The sequence below is a fragment of the Bos indicus genome, chromosome 15 (genome assembly GCF_029378745.1).
Source record: "Bos indicus isolate NIAB-ARS_2022 breed Sahiwal x Tharparkar chromosome 15, NIAB-ARS_B.indTharparkar_mat_pri_1.0, whole genome shotgun sequence".
Classification (NCBI taxonomy): Eukaryota; Metazoa; Chordata; class Mammalia; order Artiodactyla; family Bovidae; genus Bos; species Bos indicus.
Window position 1 is genome coordinate 64,985,019 of NC_091774.1, and position 20,988 is coordinate 65,006,006.

The following is a 20,988-nucleotide window of genomic DNA, read 5'->3' on the forward strand; positions in this document are numbered from 1 at the left end:
CTGCTGCATCTGCTATAATACATTCCTTATGTAATCGAGCCCTTAGCCCCACTCCTCTAGCCCCAAGGTGTCACTTTTATATCTGGGGCCATGCATAGGGAAATGCTCATCATTTCTGCTGGGGATTGTGACCAGCAGGGTCCCCTCACGGGGTGGTTGGAAAAGGTCAAGAAGATCAATGGAGTCAGTAGGGTGTGCGGGTGAGTTTAGGAGTTGGGACATCAGGAGTGAGTTATCTAGGGGAGGGACACTGGCGAACCAGGTTCCTTCTGTAGCTTCTAATCACTCATGTTCCTTTACTATCTGGGCCTTTACTATCTTGGAGAGCTGTGCCTCCTATCATGCTATGTGGGCCTGGGAAGACACCAACACAGACATGTGGATTTGAATGGTTACATGTCCAGACTCATGGGCCAGGGACCAAACTTGATAACATTCAATCAATGTCCTGTCGGGTCCTGGGTAAGACAAAGCAAGACCTAGAGACCCAGACCAGTAGCATCAGTATTGGTGGGTGTAGGGGGGAGCCTTTTTTCATGAGTCTTGGGTCATCTGGCATGGAGTGAATAAGGAAGTGGCTTGCCCATAGGGGCTGAGTGCACCCAGTGACTGGGCCTCTGGGGCGTAGCCTTGACCATGTGTACATACAGACTAGCTTGGGGAGGGCCTTAAGCAGGAGGCTTGCTTTAGGAGGTTTAGGAGGGAACATTTTAGCCACAGTGGTAATGGGGTTTATTGTGCCCAATGGGGAGGAGAGGGTTAAGTTTGCAGGTCTGTCTGGTGTTCACCTCTTTTGAGTGTATGGTATATGCTAAGTGGGCTATCCCCTGAGGGGAAGATGCCTGTGTTCTGGCAGGGGCACCTTGGCAGATGATGTGTGTAACTGGGTAGTCATTTTCTGAGGGGTGGTTGTCTGGGATCAGGTCATCACCTGTAATGCTGTGATAGGCTCCCTGGGCAAGTGCAGCTCTTGACCCAGGTCGTGGAAGGATAGGCTGACATCAGAAAGGCTGTCACAAGGATGCACAGGGTAGAAGGTGTGTTCAAGGGCACAAGTTTCTGTGTACTGGGCATCCAATTGGGCATCATAACTATGATGGAGCAATCTTCAGAAGTGGGCACTAAAATACAGAATCACATTCCATTTTTATTTTCCTGCTGGCTGCTTAGGATAATGTAATCTGCTTGGCCGGTGGTGTTGGGGAAGAAGAGGGGTACACTCAAACAGATAGGAATGACAGTGTGGGTGCCACATTGCCCAGGCGTCCTGGCATTGAGTAGGAAAACTGTGTCCCAGACTGAGGCTACATCAGCCACATCAGGTGGAGCCAGCTAGTGAAAACCTACAGGTTCGGCAGTAACATTTTCAGATGTGTAGGCTCCACAGTGGTATTCAGGGATGCCATTCATAATGCTAGGGGGCATCTGTATCCCACAGTCATGAATGGCTGTCCTTGCTTCAACATCGTGTGGTAGAGAATAGAAAGCCTCAGGCACGTTCTTTTAGAACATCAGTGTTGAGGATCAGGATCTCTTTTGCTTTTCTCCAAGATCCACATGGTGGTAAATGTCAGTCCAAGGGCTTTCCCTACAAGAAGGGTCTGAAATTAGCCAGGCTTTAAATTCATCATAAATGCCATCATGGGGGACGTTTTAGAGGCTGGTGGTGCCTGTTCACCAGGCTGGTAAAACCATAGTATTGGGGAGTTTACTGTTCTGTGTACGGCCAGAGGGTCCCAGTTTAATGTCCAGACCAATGTGCCCTTGGTCTGGACATTAATCCTTTGTGGATTGAGTGCTGATTGAAAAAGAATGGAAGAATGGAGGACCAGGGAAGCTTGCAGCCGTTGGATACAGGAATTTATGACTGGAGCCTGGATCACCCATTAGAATCAGTAAAGGCAAAATGAGGTCATTTTGTTATGGGTGAGGGGCCCATAGGAGCAGGGATCAAGATAAAAGTAGTAAAAGAAAACTGATTTGGGAAACCACATGCCATTTTGTAGCTTTAAGAAAAAAAAAAAAGCCAACTCTGTAGACATCCTCAGAATTTAGTTTTATAATAAAAACTGTTTGAATGATTAAACCTTTACATTCCTGAAGATAAAATAAACATGTACTCTTTTATCTTATCTTGCTCAATAAAATTGTTCAGAAGATCAAACGTGGTAAAGACAATGTAAAATTTAACATTTTAATACTGATGTAGTACACTGTTTTACTTAACATTTTGGGGAGTAACTGCCTCTGACTTCAACTCAAGAAAACAGTTTTTGTTGCTAATGTAATCGGTTTTTGTAATGGCGTCAGCAAATAAAGGGACGCTTATTACTCAAAAAAAAAAAAGATGCGTTATCGCCGACTCCATGGTAACACTATGGGAAGGGCGAGCCAGTAATAGGGGTCCTGTCCACCTTGACTGGAACATGCGAACCTGGCCCAGGGAATCTGGGATAAGGGCCCATCTCAATCTGTTCGTCATTGGGAGTATGCTTAGGCTTTTTTCCTCAGTCATTCTGCTGAGACTGACAAAGTGCACCCAGCTCTCTCTCCTAGGATTAAATATTTCTGACAGCAGTAGAATATGGCTGGAAAAGGTGAATGTAGCCTCATATTGGAGGTGGTTCTGAAGGTCAGTCTCTAAGACTATGAACTTAATGAGCCATTAGCTCTTTGCAGACTTTTGAGCAGAACAAGGGATGTGACTGGATTGCACTGGGGCTGGACTGGGGTGGGAGAGGCAGGAGGTATCTTTGCTGTCTTCCTCTCCCTGGAATCTTATTCTCCGGATGCAGTTTCTCCTTATTAGAAAGGCCTCCCTTCGTCCCCAGAATAAGACACTGATAACCCTGACTGCCCACTTCCTTTCCCCAAAGCACATGCACCATCCAACCCCCTATCTGTTTACTGGCTTATTTGTTTAGTGTCGGTCTCTCCCTCTCTAGTTTGCATGTACCATTCAGGCAAGAGCAATGTTTGTTTTGTTCACATAAATGTATCTCTGGGGCCTAGAACAGGTCCCGCCATGTCTTAGGCGCCCTAAGGTGAATAGGTGAATAGAGTGTATTATTGCCTCATTTGTTGAAAGGGGAAATTGATGCCCAGGAGAGGTAAGCAACTCATCCAGATAAGACAGCTCTCAGTTGCCAGAGTCAAGATTTGAGTCCAGAAAAGCCTGATTACAAAGACTGCTCTTCCCATAGGGTACAGTACTCCAGAGGAGACTTAGACCATTATAACTGAGAAAAGGGTCTTTAATAAACTGAAGTGGGAGCCTCGACAGAAGAAGAGGGTTAGGTGGTGCTGGAAGAGAGATGACAAATCCACTTGACTCCACGCTCGGAGTCCGGGAGGACAGGAGATTTCTCGGACACCCATCTGAGCATGCTGTGCCAGGCACAGAGCTGGACACCAAGGATTCAAAAGTAAACAAGACGCAGTCCCCACCTTGAGAAGCTCACCATGCAGGGGTGGTGTGTCGAGGGCACACTTACTGAATTCAGGGAGCAGGAGGGATCCCTGAGCCCCCACCCAGCATCAAATGGGCACGAGGCCGCCTCCCTTAGCCAGGCACTGGCTGAGTAGCAGCATCTCATGGTCCCGTTCATCTGTTCAGTACAGTCACTGAACACGTGGGTTGTACCAGATGAAGTGGTGATATTACCGATACAGAGGCAGGTTAGACAAGGGTCCACTCTCAGGCGCATACAGAAGTGAGAGGTGGCAAAGCTTTCACTCTGATTCACTCACCAGCTAGAAAACAAGTGCCTCCCACGTGCCAAATACTGCTAGACTCTGAGGATAAAGCAATGAACCAAGTAGTTAACATCCCTATACTCAAGGAACTTACAATTATACGTAATCGTATGTGGTATTATTGTTACTGTTATTAATAACAGCAATGACTGGCAAGGGATAAGTGCCAACTGCTGTCAAAACACTTATGTGACTTATTTCATGTATTCCTTACAATGACCCTATGGTTACCCTAATATTACAGAGGAAGAAACTGAAGCTGCCATCTCCGTAAAGTCTATGATTTTCTGGGAGCACAAAGGAGAGTGTAACTAACTGTGATAAAGTCAGAAAAGGTTTTACAGGATTTTTCAGCGGGCACCTAAGGACATATGAGCGTCCTCGAAGCAGAAACATTGGGGCAAGAACCTGGAATGGTGAAAGCATAATACCTGCTTCAAAGGGTAATTGAGAGAAGCCATCATGATAAGATATGTAAAACCTGAGCCCCGTGCCTGGCAAGAATTAGATATTCTCAAATGTTTGCTCCCCTTCAGGTCCCCTGTGGTGGCCGGAACACATGACCACTCTCTCCATGCACTTGGATTTTTAGAAGACATACAAGCCATCATGCCCGTGGAGGTCACTCCAGGACAATCTCTGCCCTCAATTCAGAGTTGGAATGCTTGTCATTGCCAGCCAGGGCAACGCTTCATTGTATGAGGTCGTTGTACAAACACACACACCCACAGGGTTGCTGGGGAGTTTGTGGTAAACACCAGCCTCTCTTTTGGATCAAAATAACTGAGTGGTCTTTGTGGCTGGTCTAGAGGAACACATTACATGAGTAAATTAGCAGTTCCCCCACGACATGAGTGACCGCGGGGCGCACACACACAGAGAACCCCTGACTCACCGTGGGGCCTCTCCAAGTCACAGCCCATGAATAGACACTCTTCCTTCTTCCCAGAGAGAAGCCAGGGTGCCAGATACACCGGAGAAGCTTAAAGGCTCGTCCCTGCCACGGGACAGTTTTATTTTACAAAACAAATCTAACGATCACTTTTTCTGGCTCCTGGAAGAAGAAAAAAACCATTCCCTCTCGACACTGCACTCATCGGAGAGTTAATGAAGCCTACTTACCGGTCGATGATGTAATCCTGGTGACTTCCCCAATCAGCTCTAGGCCGCCTGCCCCCCGGACGCCTTCCCAGCTAATTGCCTGCTTCACACCTGTTCCTTCTCAGGAGGCTCTGGCACCCTAGTGCCTGGGGCCTGTGCTACCTCCTGTCTCTGCCAGGACACCCGCAGTCCCTGGTGGACAGCCAGGCCCCCTCCACAGCCTGGGGCTGAGGGGGTACTTCCTTCTCACTTCTGCTCAGGGTCAGTGGCTGTTCTGCGAGGGGGTTGCAAGCCCACGGCTCGGGGGCTGGGCCTGTGGGCCGCCTGGGTGTCTGACCGGATGGAACATGGCTCCCGCAGTGAGCGCTCACACCACGTGTGCTCTGCGTGGCACCCCTGTGTCCTCAGGGCAGGGCCACTGCAGACAGCAACTGCCTGATGGCTCACATCCTAATTCAGACCCTCCTTCTCTGCCTCAGAAACTGGAGAAGACTCATGATTACAGCTTTGAACCAGCTCCAACAGACCCTCTGCTTCCAAGAAGCCATCCTTTGACGCCGTGCCTGCATGGCACCCTCCCTCCTAGGGCTCCTCCTGCTGCTCTTCTCCCCTGCACCTCCGGCCGGTATTTACTTTTCCCTCAGAGTCAGACACAGCTGAACATCTAAGCACACTCGCTCAATGGAGCACCGTATTATTCCAGTACGGGAATGCTGCAGGCTATACTAGAACGTTCAGAGGCTCAACACAGGCTTGGATCCGAAGCCTGGCTCAGTCACTTACTAGCTGGACCAATTCAGATAAGGTACACAGTCTCTCAGAACCTCAGCACCCTCATTTCTAAAACAGGGACAACAGTCCCCACCTTGCAGGGCTGTCGGGTGGATTAAATGAGATAAGGCAAGGAGAAAGAGCTTGTGTGAGTGCCAGTGCTGCATGACCCATGCAGGACTGTCTCAGCCAGCAGTAATTTCAGTGTATGGATTTGATCTGCTCTTCATTCGATGTGAAATTCTAACTTGGCTCTTTCTTTGAGCCCCTCAGGGCCTGGCACGTGTGTGTGTGTGTGTGTGTGTGTGTGTGTGTGTGTGTGTGTGCGCACTCAGTTGCTCAGTCTTGTCCGACTCTTTGCAACCCCATGGACTGTAGTCCACCAAGCTCCTCTGTTCATGGCATTCTCCAGGCAAGAATATTGGAGTGGGTTGCCATTCCCTTTTCCAGGGGATCTTCCTGACCCAGGGATCAAACCCGGGTCTCTCTCATTGCAGGCAGATTCTTTACTGTCTGAGCCATCAGGGAAGCCCCAAGGCACACGGATAGGCAAACAGAAGTCACTCATAAGTAGCTGGGTTTGTATTGGCTGCATATTGATAAAAGAGACTCCTGACTCCTACCTCTCCTTTGCCTTTTTTTTTTTCAGCTGTGCTGGATCTTAGTTGGGACATCAAGGGTCTATTTGTGGCATGCAAGATCTAGTTCCCTGACCAGGGATTGAACCCGGGCTCCCTGCATTGGGCACATGGCGTTTAAGCCACTGGACCACCAAGGAAGTCCCCTCGCCTTCCTTTGTCTTCACTACAAGTCTCCTATCAGCAGCTCTCCAAACCCGGTCTCTTTGGTCCTGGGCTTTGGGGCCACATCAGGCTCTCCTTTCTTTGTGCCCCTAGTGAGCTCTCTGGCTTCTGAGGTCCTGGTTTCCATGCTGTTGCTGCATCCCTGAAATGGCTACTTCCCCACGAGAGCCTTGTCTATCATCTGCCTCCCCAACCTTTGTCATCTGTCTGCTGGGCCAGGCCCTACCCCAGGTTGACAGCTCACCAGGCCTCACCCTCCAAGTCTCTTCTGAGCATAAGCAGCCCAGCCTGGTCCAAAGATAACCTTTTATAGCTGATGGTACCTCCTACCATCCAATTAGGAGCTTGTCAATAACTGGGCCATCACTCGTCCTGCAGCAGCTGACAGCACAGGTGCCCACCAAGTCTGCTCTGGGAGAGTGGAGTAAAATTATTTTGGTGGTGGAGGTGATGCTGAGCACATGAGTTGGAATCTAGGTGAATCTGAATCTAGTCCAGCCTCCTTGTTCTGTGAACAGATGCCTCATCCTCTTTGGATTTGCAGCAATAAGCACAGCCCTTGGCATAGAGCAGGCACTCAATAAATAAACACAGGGGAATTGAAAAGACCAAGGACACATTTTTTTAAACTGGCAGGCTCCCTTTCTCAATGCCTGTTGATGTCCAATTCATTTCTCTTGCAAATAAAAAATTTCTTTTGCAAATAAAGTTAGCTCACGTCTAATCTCTCATAATCTTCCCTTCCCTTTACTTATGTGGTTGAAAATAAACTTATACCTGAAAAGAAAGAGATCTGATCCCTTCTTCTTTCCTCTTTCATCTTCTCTTAATCTTAGGATCATGGCCGGGCTCTCTGAAACTCAGAGCCATTTTCAGAAACTAGCGCTGATGAAGGAAATATGACACAATCGAACATTTTTCTTATCTGGCAGTGTGGTCTGGTGGTTCGCACAGAGGCTCTGCAAGTCGGAAGTCTGGCTTTCTATTTCTGGGGCTTAAGGGAAACCATGTAACAGCAGTCTTTGCAGCGCTTACTCTTGCTTTCTCTTTCTCTTGTTCCCTGTAATGAGTCCGAAAGGGAATGGCTTTAGCCACAGCAGTTAGTATTTCAACCAAGAAAGGAAGCGTACCACCCTGCTGGCCCCCGCTTCAGCCTTGGTTGAGGCTGTGAGGGTTAGTGGTGAACAGATGAAAGATAATCCAGAGAAATGGAAAGTGAGGGTGATGTACCCTAGAGTGGTTTGGGGCTGAGAGTCTGAAGACACTGTGATGACTGGTTTAACCACATCAAACTAAAGCTTTACTCTTGCTACAAGCCTGAAATTGCCAGAGCTCTCGGGGTGGGGGCTGGGGTGGGGATCTTATTCAGCTAAGGAGCACCCTGTGTGCCTGGAAAAGGAGATGGGAAATCACTGGATTTGCCTTCCAGGGAGTAATTTCAGAAGTGAGGAAATGGAGAGCTCCTTTGAACTGAAGTAGAAAAATGGGAAGAGAGAGGGAGAAAGATCCAAAAAAGAGGGGATATATGTATATATATAGCTGACTTTGCTGTACAGTAGAAACTAACACAACTTCGAAAGCAATCATATGCCAATAAAAATGAAAACAACAAAAAAAGAAAAGAGCCAAAGTGACAACGAATTTAATGAAACCAGAAAAGGACAAAGAGAGGCAGGAATTAAAATGAGATCCTCGGAGGGCAGAAGACTACGAGAACACACTTCGTTGCGGGCCTAGGAGAATTTACATGGTGGCTTGCGAAGGGCCTCCTAAGAGGGTATTTGTGTCAAACCAGCCTAACAGAGATAAAGGCATAAATTTCTTAGGAATTCCACTACACCCCAGACTTTGAAGTACTTCAAGTTTTGAACAGCCTGAACCTTGGTAGAAAACTTTCAGCCTTTGATCGATCAAATTCTCCCACTGTAACTATGCAAGTTCTGGGACTATATCTAGAAAGAATAGGGCCAGTTGGGGAAAAATAGTCATTCAACATGCCATTTCCTTCCTCATTTCTACTCTGCTGATCTTTAGGTCTCAATTCCTGCTACTGTAGTTGTTGTTTTAACAACCAGGAAGCTATGAGACCTTTTGGGTTATCTTTAGAGTAACACCCTGCAGAAAGTTTTAGGCTGAGCCTTGGGCTGGGCCATCTTTAGAGTAACACCCTGCAGAAAGTTTTAGGCTGAGCCTTGGGCATTTGCCACGGACTTATTGCTTTGAGGTTCTCTTTACTGGGATGGTTCAAACATTATATTTTCCCAGTTAGTTATATGTGCATTTTGCAAAGTCTCAGACTACGGTGGGAATATGTTGTTTTATGAACTCCCGGTGGTAACACACAGAGAAGGAGGCTGTTTTGTGTGTTTTGGGGGTGCTTTAAGGAAAAAAATCTCTCCGGAGAGGCAACACTAAGCAGAGGACGCTGTAGTTAGAAAAACCTTAATTTGAATTCTGGCTCAGCTCTTTATACAGGCAAGCCACTCACTCACTGAATCTCCACTGTTCGTCTATAAATGAGGATTATAAAGCCCTCTTCAGGCTGTTGTGAGGATTTAGTAAGACACAGAATTGGTATAATTTCTGGCACATAGTAAGTAGTAATTTATTGCCCCTCTATGCAACCTGTGACTTAATTTTTAAAAATTAAAAAAAGGGTTTTCACTGTGGAGATTTCTCTCTAGTGTGTTGATGTTTATGGAGAAAAAGCTTTTAGTTGGCAAAGGCTTTCAAATTGGTATGGTCTTCCCTAGTGGCTCAGATGGTAAGGAATCTCCCTGCAATGTGGGAGACTTGGGTTTGATCCTGGGTCGGGAATATCCCCTGGAGAAGAAACTGGAAACCCACTCAAGTACTCTTGCTGGGATAATGCTATGGACAGAGGAGCCTGGTGGACTACAGTCCATGGGTTCACAAAGAGTTGGACTTGTATAAGCTCATTTTTGTACAGTGATCAAATCAGCAATGACTCCCATGTGAAGTGGAGCTGAGCAAGGTCCCTGCACTGCTCTAGAAGACAGCAGCAAAGAAAGAGCAAAGCACTTGCGTCATTTTGATTCCAATGTGCTACCACCTTTATGTATCAGATAACACAGCTTAAGCTGGGTCCAGACATGTTGGAACCAGACTGGAGGACCGGTGGGGTACCATCCCTGCCCAGGATCCAATTACCTGCAGGACTAAGCTGCTTCTCAGAAGATGACTTGTCTCAAGCAGAGGCAAAGTTGAGGGATATTTGTCTAATTCAAGGACAAGGGGTAACAGTGGAGAGAGGGCAGAATTGTTTCTGATGACAGCTAAGGCACCCACAACAGAGCTCCGGAACAAGAGAGCTATAATAAGAGTGAGTGAAAATTGAGTCAAAGGTTTCTCACTCAAATATCTGGGGAGTAGAAAGACGCAAGACATCCAGGCGAGCTCCTTGGCTGTGAGCAAAGATGGTACTGGTGGCTTCAAAAGATGATTGCCTTGGTTTCAGCAACAACATGGTGTTTTTGATTTGTTTTTAGTTTTTTTTTTTTTTTTCCTGGTGATTTCCTACCTAGTGATGTGAAGATTTATTTAGTTTTCATTTGGGGGCAATTAAAATATTAATATTTTATGAGATTGCAAAACACATCCTGAAAAATATAACACTAGTACTCTGATTCTCTACTTCTCCAAATCAGAGCAATGTCACATCTATTTCAAGAAGAACAGATTATAATTGACAGAGATATCAGGATTTTGTCAAGATTTATCAATATTAATTTGAAAAGATTATGTCCTGAAAACGGCAACATGTATAAGGAAGCTACACCCAATTTTGACCCACGGATGCATTCACTTGTTCAACACATTTATTGAATGAATGCCTATTATGTGCCAAGTTGGACACAGGCATCAGTCTGGTGCAGACATCAGTGCTGTCAATACACAGAGTCCACAAGAAATATTCCTAGGAAATTTTTTGCCAAGACTATTTTAGGGGGAATGTGATGGATCTGGAGCCCCCAGCAGAGCTGGAGCCAGGGGAGCCTATAAAATTACACGTGATCACAACACCCTGTGACCCTGTCTTATCTGCAGGCTTAGATGCGCAGTGGTTTAGACACATGACGCTTATCTGTGGAAAAAAAAATCAGCTCAACCAGGTGATTCCTAAGATCTCTATTTTGTTTGAACGTCCACAAACTGAAACTCAAAGCAGTTTGTTAAGCAGTAACAAATCACTCACCTGGCATTTTCAAAGCAGCGTATATTACTTTGGGATCAGTTTGATATGGCCTTGGCTGATCAGCGTCTGAGATGGTCCACATCTTCCCCCTCTCGCTTTTACCTCTCTTTTGGCAGGATCAGGCACTACTTCCCTGTATGCCCTTGCTGCCATGTAGAATTACAGGCCCCCAGATAATAGCCAATAGGGATTTCAAAATGAATTCATCTGATTTTTAAATATTGGCAAATGATTCAAAAATATTTTTAAAACCTTGCATGGGCCAACACTGTGTACAATCAAACAACAACGACAACAAAAACAGCAAGCTAACTTTAACCCATTGCCTCCGGTTTGCGATCTGATTTTTATAATTAGGACTGGACTGAGTTAGGAGAACTGGAATCCAGTCATATGTTCCTCTGATCTCTGCATGGCCTGGACCAAGTCATCAAACTTCCCTAAGACCCAAATTTCCTCATCTTATGATGAGATTTTAGAATTCAATATTCCTTCCAACTCAGAAAGCTTGTGCCTATGTTCTAGAGCAGAGCATCATGAATGGACATGTTAGCTCGTGATTATGTTCCTGTTTTGTGTTCAAGACTAGAGTGTAATCCATGTCCTTTTGGTTGGGAGGCGAGGAGGTTCTGGAGGAACTTAATGGCTTACCTTTCCTCCTCTTCCCTTTTGTATTTTGAAACTACTGAGAACTAGACCAGGAGGCCAAGTGGGAATTAAATTGCAATATATGTTTTATGGCAGGTAAAGCTGAATAATGACCTTGCTTTTAACCTGTGACCAGAGTCAGAGCCTCCCATTACCTCTTCCCAACTTCAGGCCAAGCGACCTGCTTGCAGACAGTTAGGGCTGCAGAATAGAACCTGACACTGACATTCTTAATGAGAACCTGGCCTCATCACCTCTTGGGAGCGTTCCTGAGTAACAGCCAGCACCCAGCATGCCCCACCTGAGTCATGCCCCAGGTATGCTCACCTGGACCAGGAGCTCCAGGAAGTAGAAGCAGAGAGGAAACCTGACTCTGCCTGCAGAGAGGCCACCAAGGACAGACACAGGGCTGCTGCTAGTCCACATGGCGCCTTGGGAGGAATTTTTTTAAAGCTTCCCCTTCCTCCAAGCAGACACAACCACATCTTGGGTCACAGCTTGGCAAGCAGGAAACAAACTGTGTTTCAGCCCAACTCAACCACTTGGCTGCACGATCACAGCAATGGCTGGCTTAGGAGCTCGTGTTGTAGGGGCCGAGGACAGAACAGCAAGGTGGGGATCTTGAGGGCTCCCTCTATACACTCGAAGTTATTGTCATAAGTTTGATGGTAACACTGACCAGTATCGTAGCCACTAGTCACATGGAGCTACATAAATTGACATTGAAATTAATTGAAACTAAAAATTTCATCTCTCAGTCATACTGCTGCTGCTGCTGCTAAGTTGCTTCAGTCGTGTCCGACTCTGTGCGACCCCATAGACGGCAGCCCACCAGGTTCCCCCGTTTCTGGGATTCTCCAGGCAAGAACACTGGAGTGGGTTGCCATTTCCTTCTCCAATGCATGAAAGTGAAAAGTGAAAGTGAAGTCACTCAGTTGTGTCCACCTCTTAGCGACCCCATGGACTGCAGCCCACCAGGCTCCTCCGTCCATGGGATTTTCCAGGCAAGAATACTGGAGTGGGTTGCCATTGCCTTCTCCACTCAGTCATATTAACTCCGTGTTAAGTGCTCAATAGACACACAAGGGCTTCTCTGGTGGCTCAGATAGTAAAGAATCCTCCTGCAATGTGGGAGACCTGGCTTCGATCCCTGGGTTGGGAAGATCCCCTGGAGGAGGAAATAGCAACCCACTCCAGTATTCTTGCCTGGAGAATCTCCACGGACAGAGGAGCCTGATGGGGTCCATGGGGTTGCAAAGAGTTGGACACGACTGAGCGACAAAGCACAGCCACACAAGAGAAGATTCTAGAGAGTCCCTTGGACAGCAAGGAGATCAAATCAGTCAATCCTAAAGGAAATCAACCCTGAATATTCATTGGAAGGACTGATACTAAAGTTGAAGCTTCAATACTTTGGCCACATGATGTGAAGAGCCAACTCATTGGAAAAGACCCTGATTCCGGGAAAGATTGAAGGCAAAAGGAGAAGGGGGTGACAAGAGGATGAGGTGGTTAGATAGCATCCCCAACCCAATGGACATGAATTTAAGCAAACTCTGGGAGACAGTGAGGGACAGAGACACTACAAGTCCATGGGGTCGCAAAGAGAATCAGACATGACTGAGCAACTGAACAACAACAAACCACACAAGGCCAACTGGCTACCATACTGGACAGTGCAGATGCAGAACATTTCCATCACAGGAAGTCCTCTGGGATAGCATCCTTACTTTCATGGGATCATTCTTGGTTGTAGCAACCATGTCTAAGTCTTGACCAGCTTGCCTTTCTCACCTCCCTCTTGTCACTGCCCATTATGTACTCTATTCTCCAGCCTTTTAGACCATTCATGCTGCTCCTAATACTCTGGGTCTTATCAAATCACTATACTTTTGTTCACGTAGCTCCTTCTTCCTAAAATTCCCTTTCTCTACTAATTACTTTTTGTCTAATAAAATCCTGCTCACCCTTCAAAGCCCAGGTCTTATGCCTATTTGCTGTATCCCCTAGGTGGACACTCTTCACTCTCAAGAGCTCCCGGAGCTGCTCAGTCATCTCAGCACATTTCGTGTTGATTCTAATGGTGTCTGCCTGTCTTGTTTTCCCTGCTCATTGCGTGCCCTGGTGGGCAGGCCTTATTCACCTCTGTCTCCAGGGCTTGTGTGACAAAGACCCTCAAAGCTGCATCTCTGGAAGGGAACATACCATTAAGGCTCTGGGTGGGACAACTGTGTAATAATATCTTTAGATACAAAGCTTTGAGATTCACCAGCAGTGTTTTGCCCTCTCTGTCTCTGAGCCTCAAACCACTGGGAGATTGGCACTGTTTTCCCCAACTTCATGAGGGAATAGAGGCTCAGAGAGGGGCAGCCACCCAAGATGACTCAGTTAGAAATGACAGAGTGACATTTGGACAGAAGTCTTGCTGCCTCCAGAGCTCAGATGTTGGGGTACCTCTTATCTGAGGGAGAGGTCTGTGAACGCAACCTGGCAGACCTACACTGACTTACTTTAGGTGGGACCAGGACAGTCATGTATGGATGTGAGAGTTGGACCATAAAGAAGGCTGAGCGCCAAAGAATTGATGATTTTGGACTATGATGCTGGAGAAGACTCTTGAGAGTCCCTTGAACTTCAAGGAGATCAAACCTGTCAACCCTAGAGGAAATCAATCCTGAATATTCACTGGAAGGACTGATGCTGAAGCTGAAGCTCCAATACTTTGGCTACCTGTGTGAGGAGCTGACTCATTAGAAAAGGCCCTGATGCTGGAGAAGATTGAAGGCAATGGAGAAGGGGTTGGCAGAGGATGAGATGGTTACAAGGCACCACTAACTCAATGGACATGAGTTTGAGCTAACCCTGGGAGATAGTGGAAGACAGAGGAGCTTGGCATGCTACAGTCTACGGAGTTGCAGAGTCAGATGCAACTTAGCAATTGAACAACAGGACAAGGTGCTCTAGTTAAGCAGAGAGTTCAGGGCAGCTATACACAGACACCTGCCCCTACCCACCCACACCTGCCCCTACCAGGGAGATGACTGCGCCCTGGGAGATTCTACAGGCTTAATTCCTCTGGACAGGGCTGGGCCTAGTCCAGGGACTCCCATTTGTCCTTTTATTTTCCTCTCTGACTGTGTTGTTTTTTCCTGTTGACTGGGGATGCAGTAGAAAAGCCAGTGTGACTCTGAGCTGGGAGGGGACCTGTGTCCCTCGCTTTCCCTTCTGCCTCGGCTTCAGGTCAGATGCTCTTATCTCCACTCTGTCCTCAGAGTCACCATTTCCACAGCAGGTTTAGAGGAGTTGAGCAGTTTTATGATGACATAAAAAAATATTTCCTTCCTGTGAGAGGCTTCAGTGTCATAACTAACTCTGGGCATCTTATTACTAGAACTCTTCCTGCCTAGGGAGAGATATTTTATACTCAAAATTTGTTCAGAAGAGTGGACAAATGTGGGGGAAGGAAGCCCAGGTTGTTCAGTATAGCCTGCCCTCCCTGCCTGCCCCTGAACAGGTTTCTGGGAGCAGTAGTGTGGGGCAAGGCAGTAAATGACACAGCTCGATCCTCTGACCTCACAATCACCTTGGTGTTGTCCTTCTCCGCTCTTGCCCTCCTGCAAATTCTTGTTTTCTTGTTTCCCATTTCTTTCTTCTGCACACACCTTAAATATCTCACAGAGTCCCCCTGGCATTGTGTGGCTTCGTGGTGGGACACTCAACACAGAAAATGCTTTGATGTGGTCTCTGAGTTCTGGCTGACCACTTCTGCCCCCTCCCAGCCCTCCATGAACTATGCCTTGAGGTCCTGATTCAGCACAAAGGGATTGAACTGTGAGCCAAGATACACACTGGCGGGGAGAAACACCCGCACATTCAGAGCCAGGTCAGTTGGCTCCTGGCAGATCACCTTTCTCTCTGGCCCTGCCCCCTGCCCCAGCCTCGGGCCTCCTACACTTGTTGTTCAGACCTTGGCAACCTGATTTCCTGAGCACTGGGGTTCCTGGTCTGTCTTTGTCCCTGTGTGTGACACTGGCTGAGCCTAAGCTCTAATTGAGGACCAGACTGACAACCTGTTGTCTCCTCTGCTTTGATTTAGCATTTTCAACCTGGGACTGTCCACAGCTCATGTAAGCCCTTTATAAAGCCTGAACCTCTTCTAAAACTAAGCACTTTGATGTAGCCCCTAGTGTGAGACTGGTTGTATTTGAACCTTAGTCCTTGTCACTTACTAGTTGTGTAGCTGTGGATACATTATTTTGCCTTCCTGAGCTTCCTACCTCTTACCTATAAAAAGTAGAGATTATAATCATCTCATGAAAGTGTTGTACGGATTCATGGCAAATGAGATATGTAAAGGGCTTCTAACATACTTGGAACATATTAATATTATAGAAAAGACTGAATAAAATACCATTATTCTTATCTTTATAAGTGTTTTCATTAGTTTCCAAATAAGGAACATTTTTCCTTTTTTCCTGAAACCTAATAGGCTCAAGATGGTTTTCATGGAAGCATCCTGAATTCCCCCAAGATTGATGAAGAAGGCCCTGCCCACATGGGATGGCTCCTACACAGACCTCTGGGAACCCACAGTATTTCCTCTACTTCCAACCAACTCAGGACTTAGGATATTTTCTGTTCATGAGCTGTCTCCAGGCCTGCATGCTGATGAGCTATAACACATATGCATTAAAAGGGGTTTTATTTTCAGATCTACAGACAGCACCAGTCTTCCCACTTTATAAGGCCAGAGAAGGGTCACAAGGTCAGAGCTCTAGCCCAATTGTAGAGAATGTGCCTCTGGCCCAGGGTGGTCCAGAAGACACTTGACTGTCCCTCTCAGAGCTGCTGGACGCCCAGGCCTCCCATCCTAGGAGCCTATCAGGCTGACAAAATCTAGAGGTGTCTGAAGTACAGAACAGGGCTGGTTGTGGGAGCAGGTGGGACTGAGGTTGGGAGAAGAAGGAAGGCTGAACCAGAAATACCATGAGACCAAACAGATGGAAGCTCATCTCTTGAGAACTTGACAATGATGTCCAAAAGAGTATGAATAAAACCCAAGTGCAATGTAAGCAGATGATGATGACCAAGGAACCCAAACTGATGGAGCAGGCAGAATGGTGTATGTAGACTGGACGGTCCAAAAGATCAGAAAGAAGAGCAGTGAGAGAAGCCAGTAGCAAGATGCACAGGCAGGAATTCTGCTGTAGAGCCCAAAGCTGCCCATCCCTGCCCCTGGTCTCCTGCAGGATTAGGGAAACCTAGAAACCAATGCTGGGAAAAGAATCAAGCAAAGGGGACAGGATTTGTAGCCTGCTGCTGGGGTTCAGAACTAGGGCTCTGGTCTATCTCACTAGGTTCTAGAAGAGCCAGGGAGGTGGGTTAGTACCACCGGGAGCAAGGAGGCAGAAAGGCACGGCACAGTGCTTATGACCTTAACCTCTCTGTACCCAGAAAGGTTTGCCTCTTTGGCACTCACCCTCCCTTTCTTGGTAATAGCCCTTGCCATTCCCCCAGGAAGCCATCTCTTCCCTGCTTTCCGTCCCTGCCACCTGTGTAGAGTTCTTACATCCAGCCACCAGAGTAGACCACATGACCAAACCTGGCCAATCAAAGCACTGTGCCTCTCTGGCCACTGGGATTGGTTCAGAGAAGAGCAGTTACCTTAGGTAGCTGATGTTGCTGCAACCATTTGTGGCCAGGCAAAATGGAGACTGAAGGAAGAAAAAGAGTAGAACAAAGAGGAGACAGTTTCTAATGATGCCGTTGCAGCCCTTGAATCCAGCTGGTCCTGGAGCTAGTCCCTGGTCCTGGGTTTTCAGTTGCATATATTAATAAATTCCCTATTAGCAGAAATAGGGAATTTATTAATGCAGCTTGGCCTGCATTTTCTATCACTTGCAACCAAAGCATCCTAACTGAAGGCTGAAGCAACTGAAGAGAGCCTATTTTCAGGCACAAGTTTGCTCATTGATAGATAGCAGTTTCCTGGTGTGGTATGAGGCCAGGCTCCCACTGGCCCAGGGCTTGGGTAAGACTCAGGCTACAGATGCCTGACATCACTGTGGATACCCTGGCAGGGCTGGGTTGGCAGAGAAATGATCAGAGATACAGAAAGCCAGGTTCTTTCTGATGCCTTACACTCTGCTTTTGTATCTGCATCCATCTACCCTTGAAAGAGTTTATGTTTATACTATACTTTCAAATATATCTTTATATTTGTATATCTCTATCTATCTATATATCTACTCTCTTGCCATGGAAACACCAAGGCAGAGAAAAGTGTAGATGATTCTCCTAGAAGGCAAGTCCCTGGAACAATCAGACTAAGAATCCCATTAAAAATTGAAATTTTTAATGACAGCAAAAGCACCCATTGCTGATATCTGTTACAGTTCCTGATTTCTTCCTTCTTATAGGCCTAAAATGTGAAGACTTGGTTGCCATATGAATTAGTTTAATTAGTATAACTGCTGAACCAACAGACCCCAAAAGCCTAATGACACAACATAATTGAGATTGACTTCATGTTCTCGTAATGGCAGTAGCTTGGTGAACAGCTCACAGGGCAGGCTTCTTCTGTGCAGTCATTCAGGGATCCAGATTGATGGAGGTTCTGCCATCTTCAACATGTGAGGTCCCCTGGATTCTAGCCAGCTGGAGCAGGAAAGAGCATTGTGGGAGAGGATTTTATGGGCCAAACTTGAAAGTGATGAGCAATTTCTTATTCCTTGACTAGCATATAGTCCTGTGGCTGTTGTTACATGCAAAGGAAACTGGGGAATGAGTCCCTCTGTGTGTCCAGGAAGGAGCAGAAAATATGTGTCATTAGTCCCCGCAACCGCATTTGATGTTTCTTTTCCAAATTCTGAATGGTGCTTTGCTCTTGCAATTTCTTTATTAGTTTCTTCTTGGGAAACTTTGCAATGCCCAGTGGGTTTGGGACTATAAGAACTGCCCTAGAGACTCTAGCAAATTATTTCTCCCGTGTACATTCAGCTGGATACTCAATTCATATTTGTTGAATGGATAAGTGAATTCAATAAGCCTGTTTGAAGGTAATATATTGTTTAACAGATCCAGCAGTTTCAGTTATTAAAAACTGGGGACAATAAGACAAAATTTACTATTTAACCCTAGAAATCTAATTTTCTTAGAATTCTGCTTAAATGGATGTCTCTTCCCATCTTCATTTTACAAATAACGTCAACACCATAGAAAGGAAAAATCAAAGAAGTAGAAACACATACACATGCTCTTTCCCATTTAACTCAACTGTTATCAAGTACAGGCTACTGTCCATAGGGTTGCAGTCAGACACTGAATTTACTTAGCACACACACAGCCGGTTACTGCTGAAACTTTTCTCTTTGGGCTTCCCAGGTGGTGCTACTGGTAAAGAGCCTGCCTCCTAATGCTGGATAGACCCAGGTTTTGATCCCTGGGTCCAGAAGATCCCCCAGAGGAAGGCATGGCAACCCACTCCAGTATTCATGCCTGGAGAATCCCCATGGACAGAGGAGCCTGGTAGGCTATAGTCCACAGGGTTGCAAAGAGTCAGACATGAGTGAAGTGACTTAGCACACGAGGGCAATCTTTTGAATGCTTGAGAAAACTGCTCTCTCTCTCTCTCTGTTTGTGTGCCTCTAATATACAAAAGTCCCAAGTTCTCAGCTGGGCTCAGTTTCTCTCCTAAATTTATGGCTGCTGGAGCTTGAATATCGAAATTCCTCACCAGGGCTTTTCAATAGTATGGCTTCCTCCTGCAATGTTGAGCCTTACCATTCATTTAAAAACCATTTAACTACATGTTTTCAAAGTGCTTCCACTGCCAGGGTTTTATTTGATCCTCCAAACAACTCTGTGAAGGTGAGATGAGGTCACTGTCATCCCCAGCTCCCAGAAGGGTGACCAGGTTCACACATTAAGATGGTCAGAGAGCTAGAAACCAGCACCCAGTTCATCTGCCTTTCCACTAAACCAGGGGTCCCCAGCCTCTGGGATCTAGTGCCTGATAATCTGAGGTGTAGCTGATGTAATAATAATAGAAATAAAGTGCACAATAAATGTAAGGCACTTGAATCTTTCCAAAACCATCCTCCCACCCCATCCATGGAAAAACTGTCTTTCACAGGGCTTCCCTGGTGGCTCGAATTTTCCAGGCAAGAATAGTGGAGTGGGTTGCCATTCCCTTCTCCAGGGGATCTTCCCAACCTAGGGATCGAACCCAAGTCTGCATTGCAGCCGGATTCTTTACCACCTGAGTCACAGGAAGATCCAACACAGCCAAAAATAAAAATAAATAAATACAATGATTTTTTAAAAAACTGACTTCCACGAAACCAGTCCCTGGTGCCAGAAATGTTGGGGACCGCTGCACTGAACCATCTCCTGAAAGAGCGTTGTTTTATTCATCTCAAATAAATCCCCTCCCTTCACCATTTACCCCTGTTTGCTATTGCAGATAAGGAACAGAAAAAAAGACAAAAGATCCAGATCAAGATAAATCTCTTATCCTCCAGTCAACACAGTCTGTATCCAAGCCTCAAAGTAGTTCCCCTAACAATAGATAATTTGTTCACTCAACTTCCTGTCTACCTTATTTATCAATAAGGAATTTGCATGAATTTTCCTCATGTAACCTAAGAGGCTTTCTACTATTATGGGCTGCATCTTACAGGGAGTAGACCCATTTTCCTCTAAACATTCAGAAAGGTATTTTGAAAATAACAGAGCAGGGTGTGGATTTGTTTTGTTTTTTTAAAGTATACAGTGGTTTCCTCACTTCTATAAATACAGTCAGAGTCACTTGTTGGCACTGTATCACCAGGGGCTTAAAGATAGAAACTGGGTTGATTTCTACATAATGATCCAAATAAAAAAGCCTGAGAAATGAGCCCTGAGCCGCTAAGCCCACTGCAGTGTATATAACCAGTTAATGTTTAGCAGTGGCCACGGCAAGTTTCCCTGATTTGTGAGCATAAAAATAAAGCATTTTTCCTGTGGATTATTTCTAACCTGCAAATTTTTTCCATAGCCAGATTTGCCTTGACCCCAGGGGTAAACCTTTAGTGAGCAATGCTTCTCGCTGGCTGTTCCCATGATGCTATCAATCCCATTGCAGGACCAACAATTAGTTATAACAATAAGAGAGACATTATTCATCCAGTCCTCCCTTCCTGCTCTTAAATTCATAAAAATCCCTGCCACCTGGACAGCTGTTGATGTGCGTGTGTGTGTGCACACGTGTGCACTTAAAGTGACCTGAATAAAATTATGTGTTAAACACACAGTGGAAAATCCCTGAAAGGAAAAACGTCAAAATAATGAAAGTAGCTGCTTAAGAGTGGTGGGAGATATGTCTTTTACCTTACTCCCTTTTTCTAAAAATAACTGTGATACCATTTGTTACATGAATAAAATTATCATTAATTCAATATAAAAAATTTAAATACTTTATTCTTCTTCAGTGTTTATTGAGCACCTACTATGTGCCAGGTTCTCATCTGGGTCCTGAGAATACAGGATGGATAAGATAAACACAGTTCCTTCTTTCATGGAGGTTCTCTCATAAATAGGGGAGACGGGACATAAACAAGTAATTATATATAACTGATTTATTAATTCATGTATTTAACGAGTATTTACTGAGTACCTACCACATGGCACAAGTGTTGCTAAGCACTGCAGTTC

At 45.9% G+C, this 20,988-nt stretch overlaps 1 protein-coding gene and 2 long non-coding RNA genes across 3 annotated transcripts in view; 1 reads left to right on the plus strand and 2 right to left on the minus strand.

Moving 5' to 3' along the window:
• LMO2 (LIM domain only 2) overlaps nt 1–5,018 on the minus strand; it is a 30,541-nt gene extending 25,523 nt beyond the window's left edge. Inside the window, exon 1 of the mRNA XM_070804020.1 lies at nt 4,879–5,018. The gene's annotated coding sequence lies outside the window, so the exon portion shown is untranslated. The remainder of the gene's footprint in view (nt 1–4,878) is intronic.
• LOC139187354 (uncharacterized) lies at nt 4,981–7,022 on the plus strand. The gene is made up of 3 exons (XR_011570905.1): nt 4,981–5,118; nt 5,337–5,662; nt 6,278–7,022. It is a non-coding gene; the product is annotated as an uncharacterized lncRNA (long non-coding RNA).
• A 1,560-nt stretch (nt 7,023–8,582) lies between these two features.
• The window catches only part of LOC139187355 (uncharacterized), a 35,720-nt gene continuing 23,314 nt past the window's right edge, over nt 8,583–20,988 (minus strand). The window contains exon 3 of the long non-coding RNA XR_011570906.1: nt 8,583–10,536. This is a non-coding gene — a long non-coding RNA (uncharacterized lncRNA). The remainder of the gene's footprint in view (nt 10,537–20,988) is intronic.